The sequence below is a fragment of the Pristiophorus japonicus genome, chromosome 21 (assembly GCF_044704955.1).
Source record: "Pristiophorus japonicus isolate sPriJap1 chromosome 21, sPriJap1.hap1, whole genome shotgun sequence".
NCBI lineage: Eukaryota > Metazoa > Chordata > Chondrichthyes > Pristiophoridae > Pristiophorus > Pristiophorus japonicus.
Window position 1 is genome coordinate 2,899,056 of NC_091997.1, and position 25,976 is coordinate 2,925,031.

General features: G+C 44.2%; 1 protein-coding gene across 18 annotated transcripts in view; it reads right to left on the reverse strand.

The window, feature by feature from the left end:
• Positions 1 to 25,976, reverse strand: part of raraa (retinoic acid receptor, alpha a) — a 634,542-nt gene that overhangs the window by 247,784 nt on the left and 360,782 nt on the right. The window contains exon 1 of one of the 18 annotated variants that reach the window (XM_070864274.1): positions 7,103 to 7,122. The exons of the other annotated variants lie outside the window; for them this stretch is intronic. The gene's annotated coding sequence lies outside the window, so the exon portion shown is untranslated. Of the gene's footprint in view, positions 1 to 7,102; positions 7,123 to 25,976 lie in introns of those variants that run through there. 18 annotated transcript variants of the gene reach the window in all.

The following is a 25,976-nucleotide window of genomic DNA, read 5'->3' on the forward strand; positions in this document are numbered from 1 at the left end:
TTGGCAAGTGTGCTGGCTGCGGATATCAGATCAGGGCAAGGTGGGGCTCAGTTGTGCTGCCTGCCTACATTCAGGCCCTGAATTTGTGGTCGGAGGTGTACTTCCTCAGTAGGCCTCCGAACCGCAAAATATTTCTATACTTACCTCCTGGCTCCACAGCCACGGAGAGTTCCCTTCTTGATCCTGTAGGCATATGCCTCCATAAAGGCCCACGCATCCCAGGGGTGCACATGGTTCGCAAGCGTCCATGGGATCACGTGGGCCTGGTTAACCAATCAAAAACGGAGATTCCCATGATGCTTATGGGGACTTCATTTATGTATGGAATCCTCATATGCATATTAGAAATCCCCAAATAAATGAGAATTCACACCACTTAAATAAAAATAAATTTTCCCACGTCCAAAATTAATTAAAAGACCCTTTAATTAAAGTATTTAAAATAACATTTTTTAAAAATTGAATAAATTTAAAACATTTTAAAACGGGCCAAAATTTACCTAAACTAATTTAAAATGGCCCTGAAATTCCAGCCTCCCTTGGTGTGTGCGGACCCGGGAAGGCATGGGAAAAGCCAATTTTCGGCGCACAATGCGGATGCGCTAATAACCGTCTTTTCCAATCTATCAAGTTTCTGGCTTGACGGTTCACACGCATCTCGGGAGCGAGGTCATCTCTTGCCCTGCGAATGTCCTTAAAACTCTTGCACCTGATAAAAGCAGGCACGTAGCCTACTTTTCCCAGCGTTAGAGTTTAAAAACATATCAAAAACATATTAAAATTAAATTTAAAAATACATATTTATGTTAAAAACCCTGCCTCCTCAAGTAATTTTATTTTAAACTATAATTAAAACTTTTCAAAAAAATCCGCAATTTTTTTTTTCAAAAACATTTCTAACAACTTTAATTTCTATAATGTATTTATTTATGTGAGTTTAAAAAAAATGTTTTATGTAGTAAGCGCCCAAACACTGAGTGTTTCTCATTCATAGTAATAGGAGTTTTGGACTTACGAAACTCCTATTACTATGAATGAGAAAATACTTTACCGTGATTGGATGTCCAGGCCCCATGTGACTCCTACGGATGTCCCAATGTGAACGCGCTCCGTTGCGCAAGAAGAGGAGGTCTCGAGTCCAGGATCTCTGGCAAGCATTCGACCAAAAGGTAATTGCACATCTTTTGTCCTATTTTTAGTCGAATGCCCGCGGGAAGAAGAAACCAGGAGTTCAGGGTCATTGAAAATGTAAGTTTGATTCATTTAAAACATTATATTTTAACATTTATTTTAACGCTTACTCCTGCTTTTACCAAGCATATGGGTTTTGTGGACATTCACTGGGCAGTATAAGAACATAAGAATTAGGAACAGGAGTAGGCCATCTAGCCCCTCGAGCCTGCTCCGCCATTCAACAAGATCATGGCTGATCTGGCCGTGGACTCAGCTCCACTTACTCGCCCGCTCCCCATAACCCTTAATTCCCTTATTGATTAAAAATCTATGTATCTGTGATTTGAATACATTCAATGAGCTAGCCTCAACTGCTTCCTTGGGCAGAGAATTCCACAGATTCACAACCCTCTGGGAGAAGAAATTCCTTCTCAACTCGATTTTAAATTGGCTCCCCCGTATTTTGAGGCTGTGTCCCCTAGTTCTAGTCTCCCCAACCAGTGGAAACAACCTCTCTGCCTCTATCTTGTCTATCCCTTTCATTATTTTAAATGTTTCTATAAGATCACCCCTCATCCTTCTGAACTCCAATGAGTAAAGACCCAGTCTACTCAATCTATCATCACAAGGTAACCCCCTCATCACCGGAATCAGCCTAGTGAATCGTCTCTGTACCCACCTCCAAAGCTAGTATATCCTTCCTTAAGTAAGGTGACCAAAACTGCACGCAGTACTCCAGGTGTGGCCTCACCAATACCCTGTACAGTTGCAGCAGGACCTCCCTGCTTTTGTACTCCATCCCTCTCGCAATGAAGGCCAACATTCCATTCGCCTTCCTGATTACCTGCTGTACCTGCAAACTAACCTTTTGGGATTCATGCACAAGGACCCCCAGGTCCCTCTGCACCGCAGCGTGTTGTAATTTCTCCCCATTCAAATAATATTCCCTTTTACTGTTTTTTTTCCCCAAGGTGGATGACCTCACATTTTCCGACATTGTATTCCATCTGCAAAACCTTAGCCCATTCGCTTAATCTATCTAAATCTCTTTGCAGCCTCTCTGTGTCCGCAACACAACCCGCTTTCCCACTAATCTTTGTGTCATCTGCAAATTTTGTTACACTACACTCTGTCCCCTCTTCCAGGTCATCTATGTATATTGTAAACAGTTGTGGTCCCAGCACTGATCCCTGTGGCACACCACTAACCACCGATTGCCAACCCAAAAAGGACCCATTTATCCCGACTCTCTGCCTTCTGTTAGTTAGACAATTCTCTATCCATGCTAATACATTTCCTCTGACTCCGCGTACCTTTATCTTCTGCAGTAACTTTTTGTGTGGCACCTTATCGAATGCCTTTTTGGAAATCCAAATGCACCACATCCATCGGTACATCTCAATCCACCATGCTCGTTATATCCTCAAAGAATTCCAGTAAATTAGTTAAACATGATTCCCCCTTCATGAATCCATGTTGCGTCTGCTTGATTGCACTATTCCTATCTAGATGTCCCGCTATTTCTTCCTTAATGATTGCTTCAAGCATTTTTCCCACTACAGATGTTAAACTAACCGGCCTATAGTTACCTGCCTTTTGTCTGCCCCCTTTTTTAAACTCTGCGCCAACGAAAGTGATTTTGTCGCGGATGCGGAGGATCTGTCAGTTCGAAACTTGACAGATCCTAAGTTCCGGGTTTTTGCTCATGCGGAAACCCGAAACTTGCGGGGCCTTACTGAAGGCCTCCAACAGCGTACGCTGTGCATATGCTGCAGAAACCACCGTAACTTCAGGCTCTCAATGTGAAGAATAACCACTTGAGTAAGGTACTGGAGGGCTGTTCAGTGAACTGTACTTTAGCCTGAGTTACCTCCTTCAAAAGAGAGGGGTTAAAAGGAAAGTAAAGTCAATAGGAAAGTTACTAAAACATTCCTATAATGAAGGATCACAAAGAAGGGCTTCCATTCCCTGGACACTAACCACATCCATTTGAGGCAGACTCCAAGCTCTTCCTGATCCACTGTTGTACTTTGTCTAGTGCGGGGATGGGAGTCCAATTTACTTGTTAATTCTGCTGAATCAGACACTGATCCGGGGCCTTAAACAATTTGAATTTCCAAATGGCAATTTGACTTTAACTCGCCTCAGGTCTTGATCAGAGCCCTGGTTAATGCACATACACCGTAACCAGTTCTGAATTTTCAGTACCTAGGAAAATGTCCGTCACCCTCTCCCTCCTTCGAGCCATTCTTGACTTCCTGCAACTGGTTTGCATGCCCTCCTCCCATTTACATTGACTGGTGCACTGGGATAGACCGAAGAAATACTTTTTAAAATAAAGGAACTTAAAAAGATGGAGCAAAGGAAAACACACAAGTAGAGTACATCAAATAGAAATAAAAGCATCTCAAAACGAATTATAACTTTCTATATTATCAATTGATACATAAAATTGAACATATACAACAACTAATTATTTCAATGCTGCAAGCCAAAAAGCAACACTGAGCTAGTTGTATGTGCCAGTGCATTTACATTATAATGCAGGCGCATGGGCACCTAGAACCAGCTTGCTGCATTTAGCTGGCTGGATCAGGAGAGGATCACAAGACCAATGTGAAGCGAGTTTCCACTGCGAACTTCTCTGTGGAGGGCAGGTGTTTACGTCAAGCATTGTTGACCTGTGAAAACTGCATATCTGCAACTGTAAGCTTTTTTTTAAAAAAGGAGAGATGAGTTTATAAATCCAGACAGATGTGGTTTATTTGTGTTGGTGCATTTACACAGGTGTATTTGTGCTTCAAACTGACACCACCCTGCATTCACTCAAACAATAATCACGCTATAAATAGGGCTTAACCTTTTCACTGTGTATTTTGTGCAGATTCTCTTGGAACAGAATATATCTTTGCTTATTGTGAAGTTCTTTCTTAAACTTGCTTTTCCCAGTTAGGAATTTTGCTATAATTATACAATTTAAAAAAAGGGGACAGGTTTTGCTAATAGGATGCCTTCCATTTTATAAGAAAGACTTGCATTTATATAGCGCCTTTCACGATCACCGGACGTCTCAAAGCGGTTTACAGCCAATGAAATATAGTTATTAATATGTTAGTCATGGTGCACTGGATTAAACACTTTCACCTCTGGGACTATGGATCCTATGTGCGTGACTTTCAAATGAGTTCCGAGTGGACTTGGGCCCACAGCACAAAGCTGCCCATAATTGGGCATTTACTGGAAATAATAGGCAACGTTGCTCAGAGGTGCCTGGAGTGGGTAATGGCAAAATATTACACTGGGCGAATTGGGGATGCTCTTATGAGATTGGAACGACACCTTACTGCACAAGTAAACAGAGCTTCACTTAGCATCTAAGGATTCTGCATACAACCTGGGAGTGGTTAATGCTGACAACTAGGTACCAACACTGGAGAGTATTCCATTCTCCAACATTAACATACCTCACGTTGATTAGTGCAAAGGCCACATAAAAAACTAATTAAAATTACACGCGCTTAGTCCTGCACCATATGAAACTATTTTCATCTTCAGACAAGGCCTCCATTTGAATGAAATGCATCACCATAACAGTACAAAAGACAATTTGAAACAAAAATTCCACACCTGTTCTACATTACAAATGATCTGATTTACAGCTATCCAGGTATATATGCCCCAAGTCTCTAATGTGATGAAACAAGTCAGTGCGAGTATACAAGTCCCCTCGTTTTATACTCGTACCAACAGTTTTGGCTCACAATAGTGACCGGAATAAAATATATCCCTTGTATATTTATTTTTGAGGAAGCATTCATTTTTTTTTTAAAACAGACAACGGATAGCCGTAAGTTCATTGAGGACAGCAATCCACAATGTGCTCTGATGGATTACAACCTTGTAAATTCATTTAGAGATATCCATTATCCTTAATTTCATTTTCCTGAAGTTCTTATTAAATTGCATTCATCTCATTCATAAGGCACTGCCTGGATTATGATATTTGTGTGAACATTAAAAGAAACAGTCAGTGCTAATCGTACCTGAAGATCAGCACAGTCTTGTGTTGATAAAATAATTAATATTCTGACTGGAAGAAACTTAGTTTCAATGATGGCAGGAGTTGTCAGCACAATTGTGGTCTGCTAGTGTCTTTTAATGTTATAGAAAGAAAGAAATACTTGGATTTATAGTGCGCCTTTCATGACCACCACACATCTCGAAGCACTTTACAGCCAATGTACTTTTTTTGGAGTGTAGTCACTGTTGTAATGTGGGAAATGTGGCAGCCAATTTGCGCACAGCAAGCTCCCACAAACAGCAATGTGATAATGACCAGATAATCTGTATTTGTTATGTTGATTGAGGAATAAATATTGGCCAGAACACAGGGGATAATTCCCCTGCTCCTCTTCAAAATAGTGCCATGGGATCTTTTACGTCCACTTGAGAGCGCGACAGGGCCTCGATTTAACGTCTCATCTGAAAGGCGGTACCTCCGACAGTGCAGCACTCCCTCAGTGCAGCACTGTAATGTCAGCCTAGAATTTTGTGCTAGAGCCTCTGGAGTGGGACTTGAACCCACAACCTTCTGACTCAAAGGTGAGAGTGCTACCCACTGAGCCACAGCTGACACAGGATCATGATATTTGTGTGAACATTAAAAAAAGTCAGTGGTGCTAAGAGGACTTCGTGTTAATCATACCTGAAGATCAGCACAGCCTTGAGTTGATAAAACAATTAATAGTATTTGTGCTTTATACTCTCAAAACACATTTCAACAAAGTATAGTGCGGCGTTGCAGCATGGTAGGGTTCTATCCCGCACTAAGTTCCTGACTACAACTGTAGCGTGGTGGGTAGATGCCAAGTGGATCCGCACAGCAAGAAGGAAATATCAGCCTAATGGTACATCTACCTCATTACACTGCTGCCAATGGCAGACTCAATTTCGAGAACAGCACTATATCAGCACTAAGAAAGACTTGTGTATATTGCACCTTTCACAACCTCAGAACGTTCTAAAGCGCTTTACTGCCAATTAAGTACTTTTGGATGTATTCTAGGAAACGTGGCAGCCAATTTGTGCACAGCAAGATCCCACAAACAGCAATGAGATACACGACCAGATAATCCGTTAAGTAAGAGAGGCGGTCCTGCTGCCTCTCGACAATAACGTTTTGTCAGTGACTTTGGAGACAGCAATGCTGCAGGGGCAACACAGGGTTTGCCAGGAGTGCTGGCCACACCTGGAGTGAGTGCTCAATTTGCAAATACAACCCAGCAATCTGAGTTTTCCAACCATCCGTCTGTACAAACTTCCCCAGTCATTGGGGAGGTCCAAAGGTCAGAAGCTAAAGCCATAACGTGCGGTGGAAATCAGCCATGCAATATAAATAGGAATGATCCCACAGCACTGGGAGCCACTTTTTCAAGACCCATCCCCAAGTCAGTCTAATTCACTCCCTGAATATCTGGTTTCAGGGAGGCTTTGGTGATGCGCTGGGAACAAGTCTCCTGCTCACTTTCATATCTACAGCTGCTAAAAGGCAAGAGACAAATGAGAAAAAAATTTAAAAAGCATACCTACAACTTTTATTTACCACAAATATATAAACAAATGTTAAATATTTCACAACACATCAACAGCCTTTTTAAAGGGCGAATTTGTACAAAATACTGGCAACAGTGTGCAAGGGAATGCAATCAGCAGATTGCATATGCACACACTCCCTTTCAGATCCATAGTATCTCAAATATAACTCTCTCAAGATAAGAGTCAATGCGAACAAGAGTTGAACATTTATAAACTAACAACTTTAAATCTCACCTTCCGCATGCAGCAACCTAACTCATTCAGGCAGGTCTGGAATAAGAGTTAAAACAGGACATCAAAATAAACTTGTTGAAACTCTTTTTGTCAATTTTACCTCCTTTTCTTCAGGAGTTGCTGATTCTTGCTGCAACAGATTTCCAGAGGCACCAATCCTCTCCAGTGTCTCTCTCAAATGACAACTTTTCATACATAATAAAATCAGGGTTGAACAACACAGCAGCACTTGCTGCCTAGGCTTGTGTGAGTCCAAGACAACAAGTGCCAGACGACCAACGCCAATCCTGTCCACACATTCACTTTCCAGCAATTAATAGCAAGAACCCGTACAAATTTCTGCTCCTTCACCAGTGCGCCGAGGCCAGCTGCAACTGTGACCTGGTTGATATCAACGGAGCTTAAATCCCAGATTCTGCAGACAACAGAGCGTTCAGGCAGAATATGTTGCTCATCAAAACAAGCCCATTTATATATTTCACAGGAATTCCCTGCTCCTGCCAAGCAAGAATTGGGGTTAGGGTGACTCACCATACTCATTCCACAGTCATCATGCTCACTGTCCATGTGACAATTGAGATGCGATGTCAGCGTCAACACCCACTATTTACATACACAAAGCAGTTCAACAGTTAACACTTTGTGTACCAAATATTCATTGCCGCTTCAAAATTCAGACACATTTTCTATCAAATAAAAAATGCAGAAGTGATTTTCTTGTAAATTTCTCATGATGAATACTAAAATGTAGAATTAACAATGTCCTATAAATAACAGTTTCCAACTTTCCTTCTTCAAATCCAATCATATCTGTCATGCAACAGGTTTTGCCATCCATCAACATGTATGACTGAAACACAACAAGATCTCACTCCCCCTTTGCTTGCAAATGCGGAAGAGCAAAAAAACGCTGGCTTATTTTTTCCTCTATCAACTACTTTCTTAAGTCCCTCTCCCCTGCCTCTACCACCCTCAACAAGTGCAAGAATCTAATAGACGTCTTACTTACTGTCAGGGTTAGAACTGCCTTCACTCAGCGGTCCTTCCCCCTGCTGCCGCCGGAGGAATCTGTCAGCTCGGCTGGAGGGGGGTCACTTATGTGACTTGCCCACCAGCGGCCGTCAGTGGGCGGTTCCCAGCAGTCCTCCCCTCCCACCAGTGGCAGACCTAGAGGAATCTGTCACCGTGGGGAGACTGTCAAAAAAACTCGGCGGCAAGGCCACCAAATTCAGGCCCTATATCCCTGCCACCGACTCCATCCCCCTACCCAGCCACTGAATCAGATGGTTTACAATTTCGGCATCCTATTCGAACCTGAGCTGAGCTTCTGATCCCATAGCCTCCCACAAGGTCTGCCTACTTCCAACTCCGCAACATACCTCCGCTCCAACCTCAGACCATCTGCTGCTGAAACCCTTACGCATTGCCGTTGTCACCTTCAGTCTCCCATATTTCAACCCCTGTAAACGTTTAGCTCATCCAGAATTCTGCTGCCCTTATCCTATCCCACACTTAGTTCCACATTAACTCTGTGATTCCTGGTTCCCCAACATCTCAAATTTAAAATCTTCATCCTCATGATTAAATCCATTCATGGCCTTGCCATTCCTGATATTGGAAATCTCTTCCCATCCTACAACCAATCGCCCTCCAACGAACTCTCCATTCCTCCGACTCTGGCCTTTTGTGCACTCACCCCCTTTCTTTGCCGATTGGCAGCCGCTCGTCAACTATCTAGGCTCTAAGCTCTGGAATTTTCTCCCTAGACTTTTCCTCCACGTCTCGCTCTCCTCCTTTACATTTTACAATCTTTCTTCAAATCCACCTCTGGTTATTGGTCACCCATGCTAATATCTCCTTCTTTGGCTCAGGGTCCATTGTTTTCATTATGTCTCTGTAATGCATTTTAGGACCTTTTATTTGTTAAAGGCACTACAACTGCATATAAATGGAAGTTATCATTGCTACAGTAATCATTATATGAATTTAGAAAAATAAAAACTTAAGTTTAATTTACTGATGCACAATTCTACTCAATTCCATTGTGAAAATATTAGAAGTGTGATTCATGCTCGAATTGAGTGAGACAGGTCACAAACCAATTTAAACATATGGGGCTGGATATTCGTTGGATTGCACGTCTGTTAGCGCCCCGGAGTTCCATATTGTAACTTCAAAACATTTTCAACTGCTAAGTTGAAGATAGAAACCTGAAGAAAAGTCAGAGAATGCAAGCGAGGAACAGAAATTGCACCTACAGAAAAAGCAAAACCATTGGTAGAGAAGGATTGAAATACAAATGCCAGAAGCTTTGTGGACTGCACATGAAAAATCCAAACAGCAAACTTTAACCAGGTGCCAGAAATGGAAACTACAAAACTCAGCAGGAGCTAAGCTTATCAAAGTGTAAAAATGTTAAAATGGCTCAGTCTTGCAACTGTTGCACAAAATAGCAGTCGTCTGGCAATGCACTACTGGCTGCAACAGAGATTTGGAGCTTAGGTCACGGCACAAACTGTTCAAACACCTCTATTGTGGTCCATAAGACGATTGCAACAATGCAATTATATTATTGCGCAAAGCCGATTCTTACTTTATCTCAACCAGGAACCCACATCACATATACTCTGAAAATGCTTAGCTTCTAATAAGCGATAGCAAAAAGCACTTAATTAAATAATTAGATACACATTTACCATTGTTTTCTGCACTTCTATTTTATGTCAGATCTAGAAGTCAACCGTGGGCATGAGTCATTGTAGATGAAACTTGATGACTTAGTTGGGATATTATTTATAAATATTTTAATATCTATAGTAAATACCCAAATAAAATGTTTAGGCACAACATAACGGGACTTGCAAAATTCTGACATACTTCGCAAAACAGAAATCAGTGGTTGACATGTTTTCAATACATTCCTCTGGTCAATATAGGCTATAAACTAACTACACCAAAGGAGGAAAGGTGACCTGCTCCCTAAACCTTCACTAATGCTGCTCTGAACTGGTCATCAAGAGGTGGCAAGAGAAATCTATCACTTTCATTTTGCATTGTTGAGCTTCTTGGGTTCATGAATATTGCACCAGCGAATGCACGGTTCTGATTTTTTTTTCAACCCAACTTTCTCTCCATCTCTCCTGAAGGGGCTGGCTGTGAATGCTGGCAGGCCTCCAGCCCCTTGCCCTAGTGAACATTCTTCACATGTGATCCTGGTCAGCCAGATAATTCACTGCAGAACGTTGCCTCTGAGTCTGAAGGTTGTGGGTTCAATTCCCACTCCAGAGACTTGAGCACAAAATCCAAGCTGACATTCCAGTGCAGTACTGAGAGTGTGCTGCATTGTCTTTTGGATGAGACATTAAACCGAGGACCCGTCTGCCCTCTCAGGTGGATGCAAAAAAAAAATCGCAAGGGAACTTTCCCAGGTATTCTGGCCAGTATTTGTCCCTCAACATTATTACAAGAAAGATAGGTTATCTGGACATTATCACATTGCTGCCTGTGGGAGCTGTATGTGCGCAAATTGGCTGCCACATTTCCTATATTACAACAGTGACTTCATTTGAAAAGTGCTTCAATGGCTCTAAAACGCTTTGAGACATCCTAATGTTGTGAAAGGCACTACATAAATAAAAGTATTTTGTTGCTTTTTCTAAGTACTGGATAGCAATCAAGAGTGTAATCTCTGGTTGACTTTATTTCCCTCCCCAGCCTAGAGATATTGAAGCCTATTGCTGCCCTGACTGAGGTCCGCTAATGCAGTACCAGCTGGGGAACAAATCTGGACCCGTTTGGTCTTTAGCTTAATATCACACTGAACAGTGCATTTACCCACTTAAAGGGCCAATTTGAACTTTGCTCTCCCAGTAGAAATCGGGCTGGAGGGCAGTTATAGTGCCCCTGGTCCTTTCCACCACCCCAACCCTGCTGCCTTCCCACGGATTATAATTTTAACCTGCTCTTTTGAACAGGCATGTGGCACAGCCACTGGTAGGAGCGGGGTTCTGCTTTAAAACGTGTGTATCGAGCCTTGTTGATGTTATCAGGACCCGATTGCAATTTTAATCCAACTCCCGATTACTCCTCCGGGCCCCCCACAAGGAAAGTTGGAGTCTTCCCTGCCTCAGGCTTCATTCCCCCGACCGCGAAGCCCTCCTGACCCTACTCCTAACCACTTACCTGACTTCCGGAGATATTCCTTCAGGTCGCTATGGCGGCCTCCTGCCACCCGAAATGCCATTCCCACCTGTCAGCCAGCTGGAGATTCCTGCTAAGATCGGGCAGGGGGACTGACCGTGTCTATGCCGACGAGGCTCGTGAGTTAAAATCTCTTGCATCTCATGCTGCAGAGGGCAAGATGATTTTCCATCCACCTCAGCGCCCGCATACACGACTCCCACCAGCCGGGAATTAAAATCTGGGCTTATCTTTCCCAGCTCTGTTTACACCGACACCCCCAGGAATTCTAGTGAAGTTCAGTCCAGCTATCGAACATCATGGTAAGATCTGAGATGCCAACACACAGTTGTGTGGAAACAGCCTGGGCTGAGGGTTATTCTGGAGACTTGTTCAGACACTATTTAGGTTGCTTTTTAATGCAGCATGTGATGTTAAAACCCACAGCTCTGTGTGTCAATATCATACCAGAACATAATTCTGGGCTAAATTTACACAGGAGGGATTAAGCTCTTCACTGGATCCATCCCAAATTAGTCTCCAGTAAAAATAGAGCTTTTGTTCTCTGACTTTATCGAAGATTTTGGCCTAAGATAGGTGCTGGCAGCCGAGCTTAATGATCTCAGAGTGGAAGTGTCAGCTTGACTTTACTGATGTTACAAACAGTGGCTGCAACTCCATATGGTTTCCGTGATTAATTGAGACTTGGGAAGTGCCTTACTGCCTGACATTCCGAGCTACTTTATAGCATGTGGTAACCTGTAATTGGGAGCTGGCGAGTAGGTAGCTGCTCCGTCCGACCTTCACTCATTTGTTTCACAGGGGCGCTGTCATTTATGTCTGGGAGCATGATGAAGTACAACATGGTAATTACCCCCAAAACAATAGGGTCAGAAGTGCTCGGAGAAGCAGGGAGCTGTGACAGAGTGAAAAATGTCAGGTATCTGTTACTGTCAGCCTCCAAAAAGACGCCATTCATCACCACTATTAGGCATCAAACAGGAACTAGCGATGTGTAAATTTAATTAGATAGACAAAAGTCACAGGAAGCCAGGGAAAGGTAGTTACAACAGAGCAAATGCTGGTAACGTGGGACTGGAGGCAGTAGCTACATCTCTTTACAATTCAAAAGAGGTTTTAAAGGTTTCTCCTTATTGGTCCCCCGAACTTTGCATTGAATGGGCCAGCTTGGCATTGTTCCTTTAAACGTTCAGTTATCAATGTACAGTGACAGCTGGTTGCTTCTTAACTATGATCAGATATCAGCCTATGTGAGAAGCATTCTGCAGTCTAAAATCTTAAGCACCAGTTTGAAATGCTGTGTTCCTTTTATTCATTTTCATGTCATTTGAAGTGAGTTTTCCTAGTTATGCTCAATACTCTTTAAAACACCTTTGACAGTTGACATCAACTAATGGAGATGTGGCCAGTGACATATTTTTATGCAATAAGAACATAATTTTAAGAAAAGGAAAAAGGTATGAGGCTGAAAAAGCTGGGCCATTTTTCCCAGATTAATCTCACCTATCCTCCTTCTCTCCATATCCCTCAACAACAACTTGCATTTATATAGTGCCTTAAACGCAAGAAAAGATCCTAAGTCACGTCGCAGGAGAACAAATTAATACAGAGCCGAAGGAGATATTAGGATTGGTCAAAGAGGTAGATTTTAAGGAGGGTCTTAAAGGAGGAGAGAGAGGTAGAGAGACGGGGAGATTTAGGTAGGGAATTCCGCAGGTTAGGACCTAGACGGCTGAAGACAGGGCCGCTAATGGGGAGGCAAAGGGAATGGGGATGCATAAAAGTCCTGAGTCGGAGGAACGCAGGATTTTTGGAAGGTTGTAGGGAAAAGGTTGGTGGTTACAGAGATAGGGAGGGGCGACATGATGGAGGGATTTGAATATAAGGACAAGAATTCTAAAACTGAGGCACTGGTGAACCGTAATTCAATGCAGGTCAGCGAGTACAGGGGTGATGGGTGAACGGGACTTGGTTCAGATTAGAATGTGGGCAACAGAACCTCTTCTTTTCTCTTGCCAGGAATCCACTCAATTGTCTCCCATTTACATAGACACCACTCAAAGCATCGAGGATAGTCAGTTTATGGCACAGGTTCTGTACACATCAACATAAATCCCAGCATTTAATTTCCAGTAGTCCACACACCCGAGTGAGATCTTCAGAACAACAAACATGAATCAGGTAACTTTCCTCGATTATCCCTTGATATAGTTTCTATTTTCCTGGTACTGACTCGGGGTGGGAAGAGACACATGGAAAGATCATCCACTAAGCTTCAGCATTATGCTTCAATATTTGAATGTCGCCTTCGGTAAACACACTTGCAAAACCTCCTAAACATTTCCTTCAATTGAACAAGTGGAAGAATGACTTTGGTTATTAACAGGAAGCTTCACTTGTTCCCTCATCACTGCCAGAACTTTGGCTCAAATCTCGGTTTGGACTCGTGACAAAAGGAACATGACATAAAGACCATAGTAGGTTTCTCATCCCGCAGGCATCCTCGAACCTTTTTGTTTCCTCCAACTCATCCTTGCAGTTATGGTAATGAAAAAATGCTGCCAGTCTGGTGCCACACCAACTTCAAAGTAAACTGAGAAGCCTACACAATTTCTCAACAAAAAGTGTTTTAGTACTAGATTTGAAGGAGGAAGAGACCAAAATATTTTAAATAAAAGCAATTCATTCCTGACGATTGGGACATTGACACTGCACTCTATGGGGCCAAGTTTCGGCCTGAGTTGCTCCTGTTTTTTTGGAGCAACTGGTTTAGAATGGAGTATCTTAGAAATTTGAATTCTCGGCATTTAGTTTGCTCCAGTTCTAGTCAGTTAGAACAGTTTGGAACAGAATTTTTTTTCCAAAAGGGGGCGTGTCTGGCCACTTACGCCTGTTTTCAAAGTTTAGGCAGTGAAAACTTACTCCAAACTAACTTAGAATGGAGTAAGTGAAAATTTTTGTACGTTCGAAAAAACCTTGTCTACACTTTAGAAAATCAGGCGTAGGTTACAAATTAGGCGTAGGGAAAGGGGGGGGGGCTAGGGTTTAAAGGGAAGTTTACAAACATTAAACACTTCAGTTTTACAAATAAAGAGCCATCATCAATAATAAATGATAAATACATCAATAAATCAACTAATAAATCAATCAAAAAAAATTAATAAAAAATAATTTTTTAAAAAAATCAATAAATAAAACATTTTCTACTTACCAACTGCAGTACCGGAGTCCTTCAACAGCGTGCTGGGACGGCTCCCCCAGTGTGTCTCTGTCAGTGTCTCTATCTCTCTGTTTGTATGTGTCTCTCTCACTCTCTGTCTGTGTTTCTGACAGCGAGAGTAGGGGGAGAAGGGGGGTGGGGGGGGGAGAAGGGGGTGGGAGGGGGAGAAGGGGGGGGGAGAAGGGGGTGGGAGGGGGAGAAGGGGGTGGGAGGGAGGGGGAGAAGTGGGTGTGGGGGAGGGGGAGAAGGGGTGGGGGGGAGGGGGAAGGAGGAGGAGGGGGCGAGGGGGAGGAGGAGCAGGAGGGGGTGGGGGAGGAGGAGGGGGAGGAGGGGCGAGAGCGGGAGAGGGGGAGGGGGAGGGGGGAGAAAGAGGGGGGGAGGGGGGGGGGAGAAGGGAGAGAGGAGGGAGGGAGAGAGAGAGAGAGGAGGGAGAGAGAGAGAGAGGAGGGAGGGAGGGAAGGAAGGGAGGGAAGGAAGGGAGAGAAGGAGGCTGAACGGCCGGACCCAAGACTTCGGGCTGGATTTACAGGTAGATGGCGTCGGGTCTCGGGGGGAGGGATCGCGGAGGTCCGGGGGGGGGGAAAAGAGTCTTGGGTGTCCGGGGGTGGGGGGGTGGAGTCGCGGAGGTCGGGTAGGAGCGTCGCCGGGGGGGAGGGGCGCGGAGGGAGGGGAGGGGAGGGGAAGGGAGCAGAGGGAGGGTCGCCGGTGGTGGAGGGGGTGCGGTGGGGGGGATCGGGTGGAAGCAGAGGGAGGGTCGCTGGGGGGGGGGGCGGGTTTGGTGGGGGGGATCGGGTGGAAGCAGAGGTCGAGTCGCCGTGGGGGGGGGGGAGGGGGTGGGAGAGCGGGGGTCCGGTCGGGAGAGAGGAGCCTTATCCACGCAGCTCCAGTGAGGCCATTTGGCCAGGGCTAGGGGCTGCATGCTTCGGGCCCCTCCCACAGTTTTGGGCGCCTGGAGCTACTGCACAGGCGTGCCCACTGTAGCGCACCTGTGCAGAAGTCCCGGCACTGTTTTCAGCGCAGGGACCTGGTTCCGCCCCCCACAGCTCGTGCTGCGCCGCGCCCAGCTCCAGAGGACCTGCAGGGAGCCGGAGAATAGGTAAGTATTTTTTAGGCGCACTTTCTGGCGCGAAAAACGGGCATCCAGGAACGGCGCGGCCCGAAACTTGGGCCCTATATTATAATAAGCAAACCCATATGGTGAATCAAATTATTGGTTAGATAATGAAAACCAACAAACTATTTGCAAATCTACTAAATGAGCAAACCCATATTTTACACCTGAACTCAAATAAATTGTTACAGGCGCTCAAGAAAATAAACTTACAGTTCACATGCAATCTGTCCCTATACAATGTGCATTACCTCAAGCAAATTGAGGAATCTGTGCCCTTCAGGCAACATTCTTTTACAAATCATCACATATTTAGTGTATGCACCCTCCAAAGGATCAGCAGCACGTTAGGTAATAATGTACATGGTATCAAATGTTCCTGTAATTCGCTGTTCAAATAGAAATGGAAATATTTCATATATCAACAAACCTTTACATTAAAAATCCAATACCCAAGTCCTGTTACAAAATCAGTGACATGCCCAGTCCCACGTCACCAAATGGCAACAGAAAATGGGTCACAATAAGAATTCACACTCTTATTCATATTCTAAATTACAGATACTTCAGTGAGCTAACAAACATGTTGTAATGCAATCAAGAGGCTCCAAAGGCAAAAGAAATACTTACATTTATCGACCTCATCAAGTCAGATCGTCTCAAACCACTTCACACTATGAATTGATTTTTAAGTGCAGTGACTGCTGTTATGTAAGCAAAATAATGCACCAATACAGCTAGAGCTGTTCTGTTGTGATTGATGATGGTACCTTAACCCCGCGATTTAACTGCTGGGTTGTAATTCACTAAGACCTATCCATTGTCCTCTCTGTATACTACACAAACAGTCCCACTGTAACAACCTTCCTCGCATTCTCATTGAAGACTTCATTAAACATCAGCTACTATTTATTTGAAACAGCAAATTACATTTCACAATATTTGATGTTTGGATGTGCAACCTATGAAAACCATGGGGTGGGAACAGACCATTCAGTCCATTCGCTTTACACTGTTATGGCCTCCACCTCACCACATCCAAAGTTTCTGAGCAGGGAATGTAAACGAGGTAAAACTTCTAAAAAGGGCAAAACAATGAACTTTCTCCAACTATTGTTGGTCTGTGTTGAATAACATACTACAGCGTCCATGATTATTTACTGACCTCAGCCTAAGTCTATGCCTACAAACTTCAATTCCATTGCCTGCTAGATAGTTATCCAACTTCTTTCTTTACATAGGATTAAGTAGGATATACGATACAGAATCAGGCCATTTGGCCCAACCAGTCCATGTCGCCATTTATGCTCCACTCGAGCCTCTTCCCGTCTTTTCCTCATCTAACCCTCGATTCCCTTCTCCCTCATATGCTTGTCTAGTCTCCTCTTAAATGCATCTATACTATTCGCTTGAACCACTCCCTGTGCTAGAAAGTTCCACATTCTCACCACTTTTTGGGTAAAGAAGTTGCTTCTGAATTCCCAATTGGATTTCTTGGTGACTATCTTATATTGATTGCCTCTTCCCCACAAGTGAAAACATTCTCTCTGTATCCACTCTATCAAAACCTTTCATAATTTTAAAGACCTCAATTGGGTCACCCCTCAGCCTTATTGTTTTCAAGAGAAAAGTGACCCAGCCTGTTCATCCTTTCCTGATATGTATACCCTCGTATTTCTGGTATCATCCCAGGGACGCTTGCGAAACGCCTGTGCCCCTGAGATACGAGTCACTACGCAGGCCTACGGATAGAGGCTCAGGACCGCAAGTTGCCAAACCTCCCAAGTTGCCACCAGCTAAGTTCATACATTTTTTTTCAGGTGGGAGGCCTCCGACCGCAATTTCTGCACCAGTTTGTTAAACCCCCGATGACCTGGTTAAAGGCACCAGCCAAGAATAACATTAAGCTTTAAAGTGTAATAAAAACGGAAAATGCTGGAAATAGTCAGCAGGTCAGGCAGCATCTGTGGAGAGAGAAACAGAGTTAACGTTTCAGGTCAGTTCTGATGAATAGTCACTGACCTGAAACATTAACTTTGTTTCTCTCTCCTCAGATGCTGCCTGACGCACTTAGCATTTCCAGCATTTTCTGTTTCTATTTCAGATTTCCAGCATCCACTGTACTTCGCTTTTGTACAAGCTTTAATTGGAGATGGCTTGGTTCCCAGAATTTGCCAAGTTCACTGAGCTCACCTACGCAGCAGTTGAGTTGCTCCAATTGACTAGGAGGGATTAAAAAAAAATCAGCCAGGGTTCCCACTTCTGATCCCTCTCTTGCAATTCACACTGGAAAGTGCACATGCCTGGATGTTGTGGGAAAACCGAATCAGGATTGTTCGGTGAATCCCTCCAATAGCCTGCCAACGATCACTTTTGTTGCTTAAATATGAAGAATGCTCTTGTGGGTGTGGCACCGAAAACCGACAGTAGCCATGGAACTGTAACCAAGCAAAACTTAATGGCCCAGAATTTGCGGTCGGAGGTTTCCCCGCGGGCGGATGCCTCCGACTGCAAACATTTCTACGAAAGTATCTGTTGTTCCTGGACTTCTACGCGAAGGCCTGCATAAAGGCTCACGTATCCCAGCAGCATATGTGCTTCGTAAATGTCCCTGGGATCACGTGGGCCGGCCCAACCCATCAGAGTTGGGGTATTCCCATTCACCAAAAGTATTAATGGGAATACCCCCCAAAACACACAAGCACTTAAGATAAACTTTTTTAAAAATCATATTTTTAAAATTAATCAAAATGGAATTGAATTAATTATTTAAAGCAAAAATTCAAGTTTTTGAAAAATAAATTTACATGTTTCAAAGGGTCTAAAAATACCTTAATAGGACTTTAAATGCTTAAATTATTGAATTAAAAAAAATTATTATTCTGTGCTTTAAAAGCCTGCTTTTATCAGTCGTAAGAATTTGAAGGACATTCGATGGGCAGGAGTTGGGCAAATAGCCCAACTCTCCGCCCGCAGAGGCCCTTTAGTTTCGGATGCGGCAATCGGTCAAGAGAATTCCTGACCGATTGCAAGTTCCGGGTTTAGGCACATGCGCTTCACATACAAAAACCCGGAACTTGCGGGGATGCCACATACCTCGTACACACCTTGCACGCGCCCGTGGGGAGCGCAAATTCAGGCCCATTACTTGGCAGGGAGAGGGAAAAAAATTAAACCAAAACAACGATACGGTATTTTGGAGTGTTAGCCGAGTGGAACACTCCCTGTTAGTACTAATGATCAGCTGCTTTACTGCTTTACGTGGCAAACCTCAAATGTGCAGAAGATGCGTTAGCACTGGTTTAGACTGGACCTGTTCTACATTGCCAATAATTACACGATACAGAAAATATCCTTGTGACTTATGATGTCATGTGATTGCATTACTACCCTGTAATTATTATTCTATACATTTACCCATGACCTCCGCAAATGGTTTTACTGAGATTCAGAACTTCCTGTTCGGCAAATTTACGCAAATCACAAAGAAATTATTGCTTTGTGATATTAGCACTCCCTGTTTAACATGTTTCTATGATGTTCAACACTGTTATTTTAATGCAAATACTAACCTGTTTAAAAATAAACCAGTTACTGCCAGTTACTAGTGGACAAAGGAACATTATATGATTGTGTTAAGCATTTAATCCTGTTAAGCACTTGTATGCCAATATTGTAAACAGCAATTTCTAGGTTACTAACTCAGCATTGGGACTGCTCCATTTGTGTAAAAGAATTCCAATTAAGACAAAAGAAGGCTTTATTAAGAAATATGGGTCGAACAGCCCATCCGCTGCACTCCTGCCAATAACCACAGACATTTTCTGTGGACTTATTGGGGGGGGGGGGCTGGAGCCTCCACTCACCCTAAACACGGTGACTGCCATGGCGGGGGCAGAGATTCCCTACGTTGGGAGCTGTGGTTAAACCAAAGTAGGTGTGCCCCCACAACACTCTCCCGCCCGTCATGCGGGCAAGGGGTTAAAATTCCCCCTATGTTGTTGATTTAATCCTCCTTTAATTGGTATGAATGGGGAACATCACTTGAGTGGAGGAGTACTTTCAAAGTAAAATATTCCTAGAGAGATACATATATAAAATATTTTATATATTACATTAAAGAAACTGGGGAGCAATAGGATACTGAGAAGTGAAGAACAACAAAGGGAGCTTTGAGTGCATGTCCATAGATCCCTGAAGGTTGCTGGTGAGGTAAATGAGGCGGTTAAGAAGATGTACAGAATACTTGCCTTTATTAGCCGAGGCACAGAATACAAGAGCTGGGAGGTTATGCTTGAACTGTATAAAACACTAGTTAGACTGCAGCTAGAGTACTGCGTGCACCTCTGGTCACCACATTACAGGAAAAATGTGATTGCATTAGAGAGGGTACAGAGGAGATTTACGGGGATGTTGCCTGGACTGGAGAATTTTAGCTATGAGGAAGATTGGATAGGCTGGGGTCATTTTCTTTGGAATAGAGGAGGCTGAGGTGAGACCTTATTGAGGTGGATACAATTATGAGGGGCCTGGATAGAGTGGATAGGAAGGACCTATTTCCTTTGGCAGAGGGGTCAACAACCAGGGGGCATAGATTTAAAGTAATTGGTATGAGGTTTAGAGGGGATTTGAGGGGAAATTTTTTCACCCAGTGGGTGTTGGGGGTCTGGAACTCACTGCCTGAAAGGGTGGTAGAGGCAGAAACCCTCACCACATTTAAAAAGCACTTGGATGTGCACTTGAAGTGCCGTAACCTACAGGGCTACGGACCAAGAGCTGGAAAGTGAAATTAGGCTGGATAGCTCTTTGTCGGCCGGCGCAGACACAATGGGCCGAAATGGCCTCCTTCCGTGCTGTAAATTTCTATGATTCTATGATTGTACTTTTCATTTTGTATTTCACAGTCTAAAGTGACCTACTCTACTGCCATATATGGCAAATCCATCTGCAAGTAACAACTTGCATTTATATAGCACTTTCACAGGAGCGTTATCCGACAAAATTTAACACCAAGCCATAAGAAGATATTAGGACAGGGAGGTAGGTTTTAAGGAGCGTCTTAAAGGAGGAGAGGTAGAGTGACGAAAAGGTTTAGGATGGGAGCTTCATAGTTTAGGACCACGTGAAGAGTAAAAATTCGGATCCTTTCCAGACTTTAATATGTGTCATAGAGCATAAACAGTGGCATAATTTGGGATACAGCTCCAGCTTCATCAGCAGGAGTTTAAACTTTCTGCTTGTTTGTAACATTTCACGATATTCCCCTCCCCTTCAAAGGGTTCAATTTTCCCCAAAGCATTTTTTTGGCGTACTTGGAGTTACGCCCAATTTTTTGTGGCCCAAGTACATCAAAAAAAAGTGTTGTCAGTTTCCCCGTTGGATCTTCATTTTGGCGTGGCCTAACCCGAGGCGGGGGCCTTGATCTGCACGTCTCTCTCTCTCTCTCTCCTGAGAATGGAACCGGACAGCCTTCCTGTGTGTGTGAATCGGGGACCGACTCTCTCATGGGACCAGGTTGTGTGTGTGAACCGGGGACTGAGAATGGAACTGGACAGCCTTTGGGTGGGTTTGGAGGTAAGTTGCTGCTATGTGTTTTTCAATTATTTCAGTGTGCCATGGCATCTGCAATGCTGCTTTCCTTACCTGCGCCGATTTCCTTAACTCGAGGGAAGGTTTTTCAGGACAGGCCACATACGCTGGTCTAATCAGAACTGGAGTAACTCTCAGCTGGCCAAACTTCCCGAAATGGTCAGAAGTGGCGTAGGTGGCTGGTTACGCCCCCTTTGGCTGAAAAAAAACTGACTTTAAAAATTCATAACTGAGTTACACTGGTGCAAATTGATTGGGGAAACTGGGGATTTTTAAGTTAGGCCAGAAAAAGCAGCCTGCTCCAAAAAAACCGGCGCAAATACTGGGGAAAATTGAGCCCAAAGAAACTTCCATTAGAAGCTTGTTATTCTTTTCGGATAAAGGGTTAAGTCTCAGGACTTAACTTCTAACAATTCTATTAAGAACATTGGAGAAGGTTGGGCTCCTCAATTCAGCCTGCACTGGTCAGGATGAACTCCACCTCAAGGCAAAGTGACAACCAGAACCTTGACACTTGCTGAGCCTCCATCCAACCAACAGAGAATCTTTCTCATGCCTCAAATCGATCACAACAGAGTACAGAAAGGAAAAGGAAATCAATAGGTAGCCACTGAAAATGATGTAAACAACTCAACTAACCATATTCGAGTTACAACTGACACACATTTGTAGTGAAGTGTTGCAATTGACTTCTTGCATGTGTTGACTGGCAAGGTTGAATTTCATTGCCCTTGATGTTGATGTTATATTTGCGAAGGACTCAGGTGTTGATGTGAATGAAGTGCAAATCAAAATGCCACCTCCTTTAGACTGACAGTTTTGCTTGTGCCTCAGAGCTGCTGCTCTGCTTTGCTCTAAATCTGAGGATTACTGTGTGCATGCACATGATCATTCCAAATTTTTGATTAAAAACAAAACTGCATCCAGTGGCCAGGATTTCGCCAACAGGGGCGAGTTCGATGCAAGCGGCATTGGTCCAGGGATGGAAACCCGCTTCGAAGTGCAGCCCGCCCTCTCCCTTCAAGCTGGGGCTTGTTAAGCCCGCCCTGCGGGTTTCCCGGCCAATTAAAAGGAAGCCGGTCTGATGACATCACTTGATGATGCGTCATCAGCCGGTTTTCTTAAACAGACCATTTTGTTTGACAGTTCTTCTGTCAGTCTTTTGCAGCACTGAGCTGCTGTAAACACTGACAAACACTGCACAAAGGGGCACGGCTGCACCCAGGCTCTCCCATGACTCCCTCCAGATGCTTATGGAGGGAGTCACAGAAAGCAGGGAGGTTCTCTTCCCTTCCGATGCAGCCTGATTGCATATTGGAGGAGCTAGCTGCAGTGGGGTAAACCTTTCAATGATCTCAGTAGATCATGGAACGTTACTGCAAAGCCACATTCAACCTCATCCTGCTGTGCCACTCATCATATCCCCATCACTCTGCCTTCCCTACTCTACCCCTGCACATCCTTATTCACCAACTTACCTTGCACCTCCACCCATCCCTCTCTCTCTATCTACATTATCAGTTCCCCATTTCACTAGACACCCCTCACACTCATCCTTGTCCAATCATACCAACCAACAACATGCAAGGGTAGACACTTGGGTCCTTTAATCAATGTTCAGGTATAGTTAATGTTGATATCTTATCAAACATTGAAACCTTTATTTTCAGGACTTTGCGTTCTTGAACAGATTTGTGAGCACCTTTGGAAGTTGCTGAGTGAGTTGTAGTGAATGGTGAGACATAAGGGTACCCCCTGCAATGGTGGTGAGTGTGAAAGGGATGGGTTAGACATTGCAGGGATGCTTTATGGAGCTGGTTTGGGGTGGTGCCAACCTGGCGCATCATGTGGCAGTCAGGGTGTACAGCATGAAGTGAAGTAAATGTGGCCATGGTGAGGCCATCACTGGCCTCCCGGGCAGCAATGTGGGCGGGTGCTGATGCCCTGTGTACTGAGCAGCATCAGATGATTGCAGAGAAGGTTGGTGTTGTTGGTGGTGATGCTGGTGTGTTTAGTGATGTTGGTGTTGGGGCGGATCGTGGTGCGATTCTAACGACTAAGGTGAGATTTTTGCAAGTGCACCGATGCTGCTGGAATCGATGGCAGGTGAGGTTGAGATGACTGAAGCCCCTGTCAATGGTGAGAGAGGTTGCTCCAAGGAGGTGACAGTGAATAGACAGTTCACTGCAAACACTTCCAAAGTGCATACAGCTCACAAATCCTTTCCAAAACCTGAAGGTTTCAGCTTCTGACATTGGAAAGTGAACAGCTGTGAAATGATAGCTTTTATACCACTTCTGCAGCAATCAACTAGCCAAAGTAAAAGAGTCACTGAGAATCCGACTCCACTTACCTGGGTTGAAACCCGAGGGACGGCAAAGCTGTCAAAAGGTTGGTAAAGTTGCAAGTGCCTGTTTTTAAGCCTCTTAACTAGCATTTAAGTACCTTTTAATGATGTTAATTACCTGTCCCGCCACTTGCTGTCAGGTCTGCTATCCGAACGTCGACCTTACAGCTGAGAAACTCACACAGAAGCGGGTTCAGAGTGGGATCCTGACCTGTTGTCAAACCCGCACACACAGGGCTGGGAAGATTCCGGCCAGTATGTGCAAGCTCTCTCCTTCAGCCAAGTCTACTTACTGGAAGGTGTCTTCTGGCTGCAGGATTAAGACGGGTCTGATAGCAGATGGACTAGTTTATATGTGCACTGTGATGCCATGTGTAATAATTCTATGGGGCGGAGCTGTCGGTAGGTGGAGCTGGGGCTCCTCCCTAAGGAAGAGCAGAGGAAGTTAGATATAAAGCAGCTTGAGTAAGGAACGGGAAAAAAAAGAGAAGTGCCTGTCTTGTACCTCAGATAATATTTATTATTAAACACACATGGGCTAAGATTCCTCAGCTACTCTGGTGAAGTGCTGCTTTAACTTCAGATGGGCCTGCTGGAACAGCCACAAACTTCGCCAAGATATGGATGAAGTTTGCAAGGTGGGTGTGACCTCTGCCTGTCCCAAAAATGCCATCGACTGAAGAAATGCCACGCACTCAGGCCTCACATAGATCCAGCTTAGCTTCGGAGTCAAGTACAGGGAGTGAGTAGAGGCATACCAACCTCCTGAAATGTGGAGGTGGGCCCTTTGGGGGTGAGTGTGTTTCCAGGCCAGGAAACCTGCTTGGAATTCCAAAGCTTTCCACCAGACAATTTGTTTTTAATTAACACTGCCCCATAACACTTTAGGAAGGATGTTAAGGCCTTAGAGAGGGTACAGAAGAGATTTACTAGAATGGTACCTGGGGTGAAGGTCTCCAGTTATGAGGGCAGACTGGAGAAGCTGAGGTTGTTCTCCTTAGAGCAGAGAAGACTAAATGGAGATTTGACGAAGGTGTTCAAAATCATGAATGGTTTTGATACAGTAAATAAGGAGAAACTGTTTCCAATGGTAGAAGTAACCAGTGGATATAGATTTATGGAGATTGGCAAAAGAACCAGAGGTGACATGAGGAAACATTTTTTTTTAAGTTGTTATGATCCAGAATGCACTGTCTGAAACAGAGGTGGAAGCAGATTCAAAAATACCTCCCAAAAGGGATTTGGATAAATACTTGAAACAAAAGAAAATTACAGGGCTATGGGGAAAGAGTGGGGGAGTGGGACTAGTTGGATGGCTCTCCAAAGAGCCGACACAGGCACGGTGGGCCGAATGGCCTCTTTCTGTGCTGTATCATTCTATCATTACAAAGTGGGTCGCGTGGGGCTAATGTTCCTGTGCTTCCAGCGGTTCCATCACCGAGCAGCCAGAGGCTGGATTTCCCGGCATCTTGGGACACGCAGGTACTGAAGATGTGTCTGAAGTGGCAGTTGCCCTTCCCCCAACCCCAAATACTGCAGCGAGGTCAGAGCTTGAGAGTGCCAGCAGTTGCAAACCTAGTGTCAGCAATGAGATTGTGGCCCAGGAAATTTTGGCCCACTCTGTTTCACATACAATTGCTTCTGGAGTTCTGTTGAAAAAAGTTGAAGACCCTGTGGCATTGCACATCATACATGCGCACATCAATTTCTGGGACATGTGCACATCAATTGCTAGCAGGAGCCGCATGTGTAGCATGAAAAGATTAGAGAATTGATGCTGCACCATTGTCGCTTTATCTCCAACTCACATTCCTGTTGAAAGCAGTTTCCCATCGGGAGCACAAAATTGGTGAAATGTCCTACTTTGTTAGTATTTGTGCTGAATCAGATACTAAATGTGAGTTTGTATTCAGGGCTGCATCGAATTTGCAATTACACTACAAAGTAGGCAATGAATGTATGCAGCTAGTGCAGTGAATTCAACACTACATTTGAAACGCAAGAACATAATGTACAGAAAACAGCGATCGGGATTACTCAGAGAAGGTGCTGCAATGTGCCTTGCAACTATATCAATGTTCAAATGACAAAGTACACTCATCATCATCATAGGCAGTCCCTCGGAATCTAAGATGACTTGCTTCCACTCTAAAAATGAGTCGGTGGCTGAACAGTCCAATATGAGAACCACAGTCCCTGTCGCAAGTGGGACAAATAATCGTTGAGGGAAAGGGTGGGTGGGACAGGTTTGCTCTTTTCACTGCCTGCGCTTGGTTTCTGCATGCTCTCGGCGATGAGACTCGAGGTGCTCAACGCCCTCCCGGATGCACTTCCTCCACTTAGGGCGGTCTTTGGCCAGGGACTCCTAGGTGTCAGTGGGGATGTTGCACTTTATCAAGGAGGCTTTGAGGGTGTCCTTGCCTATCTTTGGCTCGTTTGCCGTGAAGCAGTTCAGAGTAGAGCGCTTGCTTTGAGAGTCTCGTGTCTGGCATGCAAACAATGTGGAC